We start from the raw sequence: 11,700 nt of genomic DNA on the forward strand, positions 1-11,700 counted from the left end.
TCGAGACAGAGGCTTTTTTATTTGACTAAGTGGAAATGCATGAGAGATGTTTAAAAAAAGCAGTGATTTCGAAATCCCAAATACATGTTATTTTACGATTTCCACTCTTTCCAAGCACTCAAAAGCAAGTTTTCAAGGGGCATAAACTGTCACACGAGCATAGAGGTTCAGAAACGTCAGCACCGGGGCTGGGTGAAGAACGGCTGCCTCAAAAGAGCCCACAAGGCGTGGCGGGGTTGGGGGGCTGGGTGCGCACCATGGGGCCGCGGCGGAAGTGACCTTCATGGCGGGCGGGGCGGTGGCCGCGGGCGCCTCGAAAACAGCGCCGCCTGCTGGTGACAAGGGAGAGAGCTCGGCTCTCGCCAGAGGCTGCGGCGTCGCTCCCGGGACCGCGGAGACCAGACAGGCGTTCTAAACACCGTTGCACTCACGATGTTGCACGTTATGCCCCCTGCCCAACAAAACTGAAAGTAATGGGCACAACCAGAGCAGACTTTCTGTGGAGAAGAGAACTGAGAGGCCTGTTAGCGTTTGGGTATACAGTGTTTCAAAGGGCCTGACGGTTTTTAATGCTTCCTAAAGCTAAAAAAGGTGGGTTTGATTTTTATGGTATAATTGTTATTTAAAACAATCTTGAAAGAGAGTGAAAATAGAACCCGTTAGAAGCTCTCTTTCATTTAGCCTATCCTGCTTTTAAATTACTTACAAAATATTAAGAGAGGTTATTGGAAGCAAACTGGAAAAATTTGCGGGCAGGGGGTTGAGTTTCAAGGTGATTGTGCTTATCATTTCTCTCCCCTCATTTTTATTCCAGGATTGTTGCAGTGCCGTTTCTAGAGTCCCTCCTCCTCTCCCCACTTCCTTTTTCTCTTCATTCATTTGACAGGAGCCTCTGCAACCATCTGCTTAGAACACGTCATCGTCATCCACTGGGAGAGAATTGTGGTACCACCTTTCTCCCCCTATGGCTGAAGCCCACAGAAAGAAGATGACGGGTTGCGCTTCTGCTCTTGAGCCAGCGCGGTTGCCGGGAATTGTGACCTGCAAGATGATGCCAAAGTGCAGCATCTCCCTTTTTATGCTACAGAGAGCTTTATGTTGCCCTTCATTAAGCTGAGGTTTTCTCCTCCAGGGCCCTGTCCTTCACGTTGTGCAAATGATGCACTAATAACTTTCTCGTCCCTTCCATTTGCAGAGATTCAGAGTATTACGTGTAAGAATTGTGCATCGCCATTTTTCTTCTAGTAAGGGAGTGAAGACCCAGGTGGACAGTTTCATTTGGACTAGTCATGCAGTTTTCAGGTCCCTGTTCTCTGACATGAAAATTCCCACCTCCCATCAGGGCATAGCTGTAGGCATAAATTGTAGACTCTGGTTCAAAACAAGGTCCTCTCTTTTGTCCAGTAGCACCAGAAACACCATAATTAGGAACCCAACTGGAACAGAAGCCTTCTTGAGGGTCTCGGAGAAGGAAGCTTGGGCCCCTAAGTCCTGTCTGTGACCTCTTGGGCTGTAGCCTTCACATTCTGGATCCAACCAGATGAGCACTGAGAGGGCAGTGTTTGGAGGACAAAGAAGAGCAATGGATATACAGTAACATAGTGAATCAAGGACTGGATCCAAGACAATGCCTGACATTTGTTTATCCACAGAGAAACAGAAGTAAAGGAGGGGAATGTGTCCCTAAGTGTTACTGTGTTATAAAAGTGTCCTTCAGGGAGGGGATACATGAACAGGGCAGCTGATAACATGAATACTGTGCAGGCAGGCACCCGTCTGCCCACATCCTCAGGACTGCTGAACCCAGTGTTGCTAATCAGCAGGGACACAGCTCTGAGCCTCGCCTGCTGCAATCCTCCGAGGGAGGTGGCTCACACAAAGCAAAGCGGCTTCTCGAGGGGGAGGGGCGCCCGCTTTCTCTTTGTTCTTTCTTGGAAAATGGGCTCTCTCTCAAGTCGCTACACCAGCTGCTTCACCTCCTGGAGGAGGGCAAAATAAATTAATCGCCAATAATGATTTGGACAGCAGATTTTTGGAGCCCTGAACTCTGTGAAATGCGGGGTCAAACTATTTTTAGAATTCTAACATGCCATGAGTTTTTATTCTGGGTTTCTAGGCAAAAACTTCAGAAAGGTGCCCCTCTTTATCAAATAAAACTAAAAAGGTGGCCTTCAGAAAGGGGTGGAGACAAGAGTGTTTTGAATCCTACTTAACCTAATAATTACATGTCCTGCACCTTACACCTAAGAATCTCTTTCTTGGGGCTAGCCCATGGCCGAGTGGTTAACTCCCGCACTCGCTTGGGTGGCCCTGGGTTGCGCTGGTTCGGATCCGGGTGCAGACATGGCACCGCTCATCAGGCCACGCTGAGGCAGCGTCCCACATGCCACAACTAGAAGGACCCACAACTAAAGTACACAACTATGTACTGGGGGGCTTTGGGCAGAAGAGGAAGAACAAAAAGAACCTCTTCCTCACAGAGGTATGATTTAATGAGCAAATTCCTTTGTCTGCTAAGAAATCCCTTCAGCACTAAGAGGGCTCCCTGAGAAATCACACTGTTTTACACTATAAGTGATTTTTTTCTCATAAGAATGATTTCACATAGCTCCTTTGAAAGTAAAGACATTCAGAATTGTCTATCCCTGACTTAAGTGTGGAAGGAATTAAGACAGAGGATGTTTGTTCTTGTATCAGGAATAGGCGTGCCACTCCCCAAGCACTCAGAGCATCTGCTGCCTGGACTGATTCTTAAACCAAAAGCCACACATGGCTTCTGTGCTTGACAGCTGAGGTGGCCTTTTATGTCCAGTTGGAATTTCAGTTTGGGTCGGCTGGAATGGGTTCACATACACATCAGAAGATGGACTCTGTGGGTCAGAGAAAGCTTCTGGGGCTGAGAGAGACTAGGCTGACATTGTGGAAATACTACAGGTTTATTTCTTGGGAATTTACCCCCCAAAATAAGGTACTTTCAGTGCCTTCATGTGGCATCCTCAGGCTCTTTAAGCCAGTCCCTACTCTTTGGGGATTTTTATCTGCTCACTAAATATCAGCTATTTTGTCCAGATTAACAGAATATCTGCACATTGCTACTCAACCAAGCCTTAGGCCATGGTGGAGAGCAGTTCCTCTGGAGAGGCTGGCAAGCTCATTCTCTCCAGTAGTCTCAAGAGGAAGTGAGAGCAACCCCCAGCCAGGAAACCAGCACTGGGTTAGCGGCTGATCTAATGGCTCAAGTTCTACAGGTGAGGTCCAGGTGGGCTTCTAAAATAATTCTGAAGCTAGATAAGGAAGGAATAAGCAGGTGTTAAAGGATCATATGTATATCTTTGTGATTAACAGAAAATTTTGATGAAATAGCCACTGGGCATGAATATCCATAATACCACCCTGTGTTTATGTTATTCTCTCTTACCCAGAGAGCGTATTACAGAATGCCTTTCATCTGACAGGTTCAGAGATCTCTCCAGTGTTAACTTTGCACATTAAGGCACTTCGCTTTAACAACTGTAATCACTCTGAGGGCAAGAGCCCTGTCTTGTAATTCCTTTATGCTTCACACAGTACCAAACAGGGTATCAGACATGCAGTGGGCGCTCAGGGAATACTTGCTTTAAAAAAAGAAAATGGACTAAAGGAACAATGAATGGCTGTGCTTTAACTCTGAGATTAGGCCTGCCTTTATTGTCATGTCTGAAGAAACTGGACAGTGGTACGTTACAGACAGAAAACGGAAGTGGGGATATTGCAACTTCTCTGATGAGAATAATGACAGCAGCTGACTTTCCTCTATACCCAAAACTGCATAAGTACTTTACATACATTACCTCCTTTAAACCTCACCACAACCCCACAGCCTGTTCACTTTTATTACTATCCTTCTTTTACATATGACAAAACATTACCCAAGTTGCACAACTAATAAATAGTCACATCAGGACTTGAATCCAGAGATCAGTTAGCCTCCAAAGTCCATGCTTTTAGGTACATTCCTGCTCCAGAATATCTAACAACATGCATAGCTCCATTTACTAACCACCCTTCTTAGAGTTATTGCCTCACAACATAGTATCTGAAGTGGGAGGGAGGGAGGGGGAAGAGGGTGAGCAAACACAGTTCATAACGTACCCGTTTGCATGGTTTTGATGTTCTTTCCGGTGCGTTATTTCGTTTAATCCTCACAGCACCCTGGCAAAAGTATGTCACTATTATCTCTAATCTATAAGGAATATATCTCTGGAGAACTAGTCAGATCAAAAAAGAAGTAAATGCTAAAATTCAGAAGCTGAGAGGTAACAACTCAACTGATAACTGATAACTCTACTGTGCCTCATCTCAGTCCTGAGTGCTGGTCTGGGTGCCTCCTTATGTTTCCTTCCTTTCTCACTTGTTCACACTCCAACGAACCATCAAGCTTACACCTGTCTCTATCGGCCCCATAAATACAAATATGGTTTATGTTGATTTGCTGTGCCACTAAGTCATTTCAAAAGCAGAGGCAAGGTGCAGAAGAAACAGGAAAAGTGACAGTGCATGAAATGCTATGTAACAATTAAAAAGAATGGATTAGATTTAAATGTACTGCCATGAAAAGATCTCCAGAAGGCAAAGTAAGTAAAAAAAAAAAAAAAAGCAAGTTGCAGAATAAAAAGTACAGCATGGTACAATTTATATTTTAAAAAGGTTCAAAACAATATGATACAAACATATACATCTATGCAAACACACATATAAACAGTTGGTTATGTCCCAAATTGATAAGTGGTTTCTCTGGGGAGAGGATGGGAGTGGGGTGAGGTGCACAGCATTGGCAGACCTTCCCTTTATCTTTTTACAAGATAATTTATTCAAATAGCGTGCATGTAAAAGAAAAAAGAGAGAAAGAAAGGACAGAAAAGAAACAAGTGAGGCTGTTAGAAAATAAAAGGTTAGCAACATGCCGTAAAGTACAGTAAGTGGTTCAAAAACACCACACGAAAATCCACTGCCTCATTCATGTCCATAAGAGACGGAGAGATTGGAAGAGAGTCCTCATGTTGGCATTATGATTATGAACCAGCTGATTTTAGAAATGTAATGTCTCCTGACTCTACCAGAAAGACAGAGCAGAGAAGTACACTAGCCTTGGAGCCAGATGACCTGGGTCAAGGCCTGACTGCATTTTTCTGTTACCAGGGCCGTGATTTCCTTATCTGTCGATGAAGATATTGGCAACATACTTCACAGGGTGCTTCGGAGATTAAATGAGGTAAGGCACAGGGAAGAACAGCAACATCATGCAGACTGACACTTACAGCTTATAAACCGTGTTTGTGTCTACTGTCTTCCCATTCTCTCTCTCCCACTTCAGAGAATTATTTTATCTCACACCTTTAAGATGTCTGAGACCGCACACTGAGGGAGGGTTAAATTAACAAACCATTAGTCTTCAGTATAATTGAGGATAACAGGCCTTTCTTATTTGAGGCTTTAGATTATGCAAATACATAACTGTTAAGCTTCAATATTCATGTATTTATCCTAAGGAGTATATTTATTCGATTCCATTTATAAAACATACCCTTTTCCTGTGAAACCTACTTTTGAGTTAAGAACTAAAATATCCAAATCAGAGAGACCATTTAAAGTGTAAGCCAAAAATATAATACAAATTTTTTTGCATCTTAAAATGTGCTAGTGATCCTACTAAAATTTCAGGCAGTTCTGAAATTTCGAGAATCCAATGATAAGCCTTACAATAAAAAAAAGTTGCAAAAATAATAAGAGAAATCCTATATACCACCAACATAATTAAACACAAAAGAGAAACATGGACAGATTAATAAATATCAGTTGCATGCACACAGCCCTATGTCCACGGCCGCGTGATGTAACTATTTTCAATTACAGCCTCACCTTTGAAACAGAGCCAGGTCCTCCTCTGCTTTTGCTGGATGTGCATGTGCTAAAAAGCGCAGGGACCTGAAGATTTCTGGTGAAGTAAATGAGAATCCAGTTTAAGTTGTTTTGCAGTTTGAGTTCAGAAAGGGTCCGCTTGAAGGAACCTACTCCAAGCACACAAAGCCCACGTCCCTCCCAAGCTCCTCCACCCCATTTCACTGGGCTGTCACTTTAGAGCTGGGCACCCATTGTTCACTTTCTTCCACTCTAATTAGACTTGACAGATTGCTCTTTCTAGCTAGACTGGCTACTGCCAAGAACGGAGAGAAGAGATGAGGCTGACCTTGTCATTATGCCCTTGGGATCAGTGCCCCACCCCCACCCTGGTCCACAGACACTGAAATGCATCCCCAGCAGCTCACATCTGTTCCCCTTCTCCTCCTCCAGGTTCGTTCTCACTTGCCTCCTGACATTCTCAGCACCACTGACTTCGCTTTCAATACTGTGAGATTCAAACCCTCATTTGCTGTGGGAGTGGAATAAGTGTGCTCTAATATTTTTCATATTAATTCTATGGCCCTTGTTTCCTGCAGGCCTGGAGGGAAAAAATAGACCAGTTTTTCTAAAGGGAAAGATACTGCAGCGCCACTGGGGAGCTGGGAAACACGGATTGCTTCATGAAGGAGAGCTCAGAGAGGATTCCGGGCCTGGCGCTACCTCCACGTGTCTGAAGCAAATGCCTTGCCCCGCTGTGCTCAGTTTCCATATCTGTAAAATGCCATCAATAATTCTTGAATCTTCATCATATCAAAAATATGTTATACTGGTATTATATAAGAATTAGATAATAAAATGATAGAGCTGGAAATGATCTTAGAGATCATCTAGTCCAATATCTTCATTTGGAAGATTAAAAAATAGCCCAAAAGAGGGAGGTGACATGCACAGTGTCATGAAATTAGTTCACAGACTTAAAACACCTGGCGCTGAATAATAGCTTGCTAATTAGCTTTGTCACTCACCTGCCTTTCCCCAGTTTATCCTATGCTTGATAATAAACCATATTGGCCAGGAAAGCAACTATCTTTCTCCAAGGAAGGAATTCTCCTCACCCAAGGACTATGTTTTCAGAAATGCTTCCCTTTACTGAGAATCCCATGGTTTTGTAATAGAAGCTAAGTCACCCAATGCTGCATGACTCCCCTTGGGGTACAGGATGGAACTCAACAGGCTGGAGGTCTGGGGCCCTGCTCTCAAATATGAGTGGCCCTGTCCTTGACCTAAGTCTGACTGTGCCCATGGCCTCAAGAGCTGTGAGCAGGATAGACTGTTACGAATTTCTTCTTGGAACAAATCTAAAGTTTCCCAGGTTTTAATGTAACCGATTCATTTATTGTTCATTCACCTACTCACAAGCATTTTTTAAAAGCCCATTTTTTGCTAAGTCCCTGGGGCTGATAAGACTACTATGATGAGTAGGACTCAGCCTCAAGGAGCCTCAAAAGGAGCCAGCAGTGTAAACACTATGTGCAGTGGAGCACTGTGGGGGCCAGGATGGAAGGAGGAAATGGTCAATTTTCCTTCGTTGGGATTTAAGGCATCAAAAAACGTCACAGAGGAGGTGATACTTGAGCTGAGCTTTGGGAAATGAAGGTTATTTTCCAGGCGGAAGTGAGGCAAGTACATGGCATGCAGACAGAACATGAGCCTAGCATTTCGGGGAAAAGAGAAGTTTTTGGCCTGCATAGTATGAGGAAGCATCAAGCAAAGATGAGATTGGAAATTTAGGTAGAGATCAGTGAAAATATTATATGACACAGGAAGAAGTTTGAATTTTACCATGGCAGCTCGTGGGAACCAGTGATGAGTTTCAAACAGGGAAATAACATGATCCAAACTGCATTTTAGGAAGATGGCTCTGATGGCAATGTGGAGAAAGGATTGGGGAAGGGGTGGGAAGGAGCAAGACCCAAGGCAAAGAGACTTTAGGAGACAAGTAGAAAAATTTAGGTGAGCCAAGACAGCTGACCCAGTCTCTTTAAAAGTCAACAGGAAGGATGAAAAGGAGGGGACTGTTTTTGTTTCCAAGAGACTTCAATTACATGCAATGTGTGGACCTAGTTTGGATCCTGATTCAAACAGCCCAAATGTAAAAAGAAAATCTGGAAGACAAACAGAGTATTAGATAATATTATAATAGGCATTCTTATTAATTTTGTTAGGTGTGATAATGCTACTGTGGTAACATAAAACAGCATATTGTAATGTTTTTGGGGGAGATACCATAATATCTGGATTTGCTCTAAAATACTGTAGAAATATTGGATGAAGTATCTATGGCAAAAAGTTAATAATTATTAAATCCAGAGGATGGACATGTAGGGGTTCATTATACTTTACGTACATTTGAAAATTTTCAATATAAAAAGCTAACATTCTAGGCAAAGGATAATGAGATCCTAAATTAAAGAAGTTACAGTGAAAATGGAGTGAAGGAGAGAGCTAGGAAAGATAGTAAAAAGGCAAAATTAACAATACTCTGACTGGTTAAAAGTGGCCATTGAAATTGAAGAGTTGAAGTGATTTGCAGGCTTTTGCTTGGGGGCCTGGATACATGGGAAAGAGTTTATTCTTTTGAGCATGTGGAATTAGAGTTTTAGCAAAACACTGAGGTAGTGCTGTCCAGTAGGCAGTTAGACACATAGATTTAGAGCTCAAGAGAGAGCTTGTGGCTGGTGGCGTTGATTTGCGAGCTGTCAGCTCACTAACACATGAGTGGTGATTCAAACCCTTGGAAGTGCATGGCAGGTGAAGAGGGAAGATGGCTGAGGAAGAAGCTCAAGGCAAACTTAAGAAGTGGGGAGAGGAAGAACATGCAAAAGAGACTAAGAAGAATAGCTACAGGAATATGAGCAGAAAGAGGAAAAAACAATTCCTGGAGAGTCTGTCAAGAAACAATGAGTCAAGAGAATCAAATGCCCCAAGTTAAAATATAAACTCATTGCATTTAGCATCTAAATGACAACTATCAAAGAACTTTCAAGAGAGTGTAATGTGCTGAAAAGTGAATGAAGGGAGAGTAAGCAGAGCCTGGAAGATGGAGGAGGGCTGGATGGCGTGGTCCTGACAGGAGTAGGGAATTGGCAGGGAGGTGACTAGAAATGATTTGCAAACAGGCAAGCTCTGGGTCCAATGGGATGATCAATAATGTCTCTTCAAGGGGGATTGGTTGAAGTGGCTTCCTGAGAGGAAAAAGACAAGTTTCATTTAAGGCAAGGAGAAGGAGGGTGCATTCTGTAGAGGTTAAGAACGTAGGGAGGGTGCAATAGGACAATGATTCCAGAGGGCGCTGTGGAAAGAGTTTACAGGAGGGCAGAAGGGGATGCTTTTCACCTCTGGCTGGCGTATCTTAGCAACCTCTTCAATGGTCTCCCAAATACAATTCTCTTCACACCATACCCTCTTGCAGGCATCAAATTTGGAAAATGTTTGCAAAATACAGCCTTGATCATGTCAAACCCTTGCCCCAAAACGTTCCTTAGCTCCCAATACCTTCTGAATTAGGTATATTATAGGTATTTAAAACCCTTCCATAATCTGATCCCAAACTACTTTTTTCAGCTTGATCTCTTTGGGTTTGTTTTGTTTTATTTTGTTTTCCTTTTCATGAACCTTCCTTCCAGAATGCCAGGCTATTCATTATCCTCTGAACATACTAACTACATGAAATAGTATAGAAAAATAGCTGAGAAGTGTCTAGCATACAGCGGCATTCAACAGATGTTAGTTTTTGGATACTGAACTATTTATAATTCCCCTCCAACCATTTCATGCAGTTCTCTTTACCCTAAAGTCTCTTTCCACCTTTCTTCATGTCATACGGCAAGATTCAGTTCAGATGTCATCTATTCTAGGAAGCCTTTCCTGGGTTCTCAGGCTGGTCTGGGGTGCCATTGTCTGGGTTTCTGCAGCACCTCCCCTTCTCTTAACGCTCAGCCTATTAGATCTGCTTATATGTCTGTCTCCCTCATTAGAGTATAAGCATCCCAAAGGCCAAGGCTGTATTTTTTTTACATATTTATAGCATCACTACCTAGCACAGTACATGGCATTATATATACCAAAAAAAAAATGTATTGAACACAACTTTGTTCCCTTTCCTCTTTTCTTTAACTGCCTTTTTATATGATGTATGATATAGTTTCTCACGTGATATCCTCAGTCTACTCCTGAACGGCAGTGGACATTGTTTTTGTCACCCCAATGTCCCTTCCTGCTCTTCTGGCAACAGGCCTGATTTTCTTTGTGGATTCTCTGCTCTTGGTCTTTGTGATCTGGATGGGGCTTACGCCGCCCCTGGCCCAGGGTGGAGGACCACACACAGGCCTATAGCAGCCAGTTATTCTCCCATTCCTGTGGCCTCACTGATTGGTTTGGGTAAGTATGTGCTCTAAGCCTTTCCAGTCAGAGTAAATCTCAGGACTTTCTTCAGAGTTACTAGAAGAGAGGTTCTTCTCTCTCTCTCTCTTTATCGCTCTCTCTCTACTTCTGCTGGACATGGAGTCAATAGGGTGCAGGGTCATTTGATACCACAAGGGAGAAGCCTGTCTGAGAATGAAGGCAATAGTTGGAGAGAACACAACCAAGAGAAAGAGAGTCCTGGTGATGTAAACAGAGCTGAATTCAGCCACGCTTGGAAAGAAAATGATTGCTTGTCAGTTTGTCTTGGGTTTTCTGTCATTTGCAACAAAACCATCTTAACTGATATAATATGTATAGGTATCTAGTACACTGCTTGACACATGAAACTACTGAATAAATGTGTATTTAATAGTTAAGTTGTTGTGAGGAACAGCAACTATTTATTTCTATAGGGCAATTTGGCAATATGTATCTACAGCCTTAAAAAAGATCAGCCTTCTGGAGATGGATGGTGGTGATGGTTGTACAACAATGTGAATATACTTACTTAACACCACTGAACTATACACTTAAAGATGGTTAAAATGGTAAATGTTATGTTATATATTTTACCACAATAAAAAAATGAATAAAAGAAAGAAAAAGATCATTAGACCAGAAATAAAGGCTTATAGTCCAGTTAACACATGAAAACATAGGGACAGGAAAGCTTGCTGTACTGTACCAATAACACTAGTAATCATTCTCTACTTTTAGAAATGCATCATAGGAAAGTAATTAGATAAGTATATGAAGTATGTTTATCTGAGCATTATTTATGATATCAATAGGGACTGGCTAATAAAATTATGATATATTCAAATAATGGGATATTATATATTCATTAAAATGATAAAGTAGATTTATATGCCACTTCTTATGAACATATATATCAAAGTGCTAGAAATATTGGAATTATATTAATATCAAATAGTTTCACAAAAATAAGGCAAGACTTTTTATAAGATTTATGAATTGGAGCCAAATAGTTGGAAGGAAGAACATCATTCAGTAACTGGTAGGAGGTAACTGCTCACTCACAAAGCACTTGCCGTATTTCATTGAATTTCAGATACCATTGGTTGTAAGATGCTTCCTGATTTCAGAGATGTTAAAATGTGAAAAAGTATGTGTCTTGGAATTGACCAAATATAATACGTTTAGAGGCAGAAAACTATGCATGGAGATGAGTAGGATGAAGGGAAATGGGCCATGAAAATCATTAGATAAAGAAAACTCAAGAAGAAAAGAGTTTTAAAGTTTACAGAATGAAATTATTTTACACCTGGTGAAAAGAAGCTAGTAAAAGGCTTTGAGGAAGGTTATAAGATGGTCAGAAAAACATGCACTGAAGGT

At 42.0% G+C, this 11,700-nt stretch overlaps 1 long non-coding RNA gene across 2 annotated transcripts; it reads left to right on the forward strand.

Moving 5' to 3' along the window:
- Window positions 1-2,407: 2,407 nt before the first annotated feature.
- LOC124235507 (uncharacterized) lies at window positions 2,408-7,006 on the forward strand. Of its 2 annotated transcripts, XR_006887505.1 has the most exons (4): window positions 2,408-3,248; window positions 5,179-5,251; window positions 6,331-6,387; window positions 6,477-7,006. It is a non-coding gene; the product is annotated as an uncharacterized LOC124235507 (long non-coding RNA). The 2 variants fall into 2 exon arrangements; XR_006887506.1 differs by lacking the exon at window positions 6,331-6,387.
- Window positions 7,007-11,700: the final 4,694 nt, after the last annotated feature.

The sequence above is a fragment of the Equus quagga genome, chromosome 1 (assembly GCF_021613505.1).
Source record: "Equus quagga isolate Etosha38 chromosome 1, UCLA_HA_Equagga_1.0, whole genome shotgun sequence".
Classification (NCBI taxonomy): Eukaryota; Metazoa; Chordata; class Mammalia; order Perissodactyla; family Equidae; genus Equus; species Equus quagga.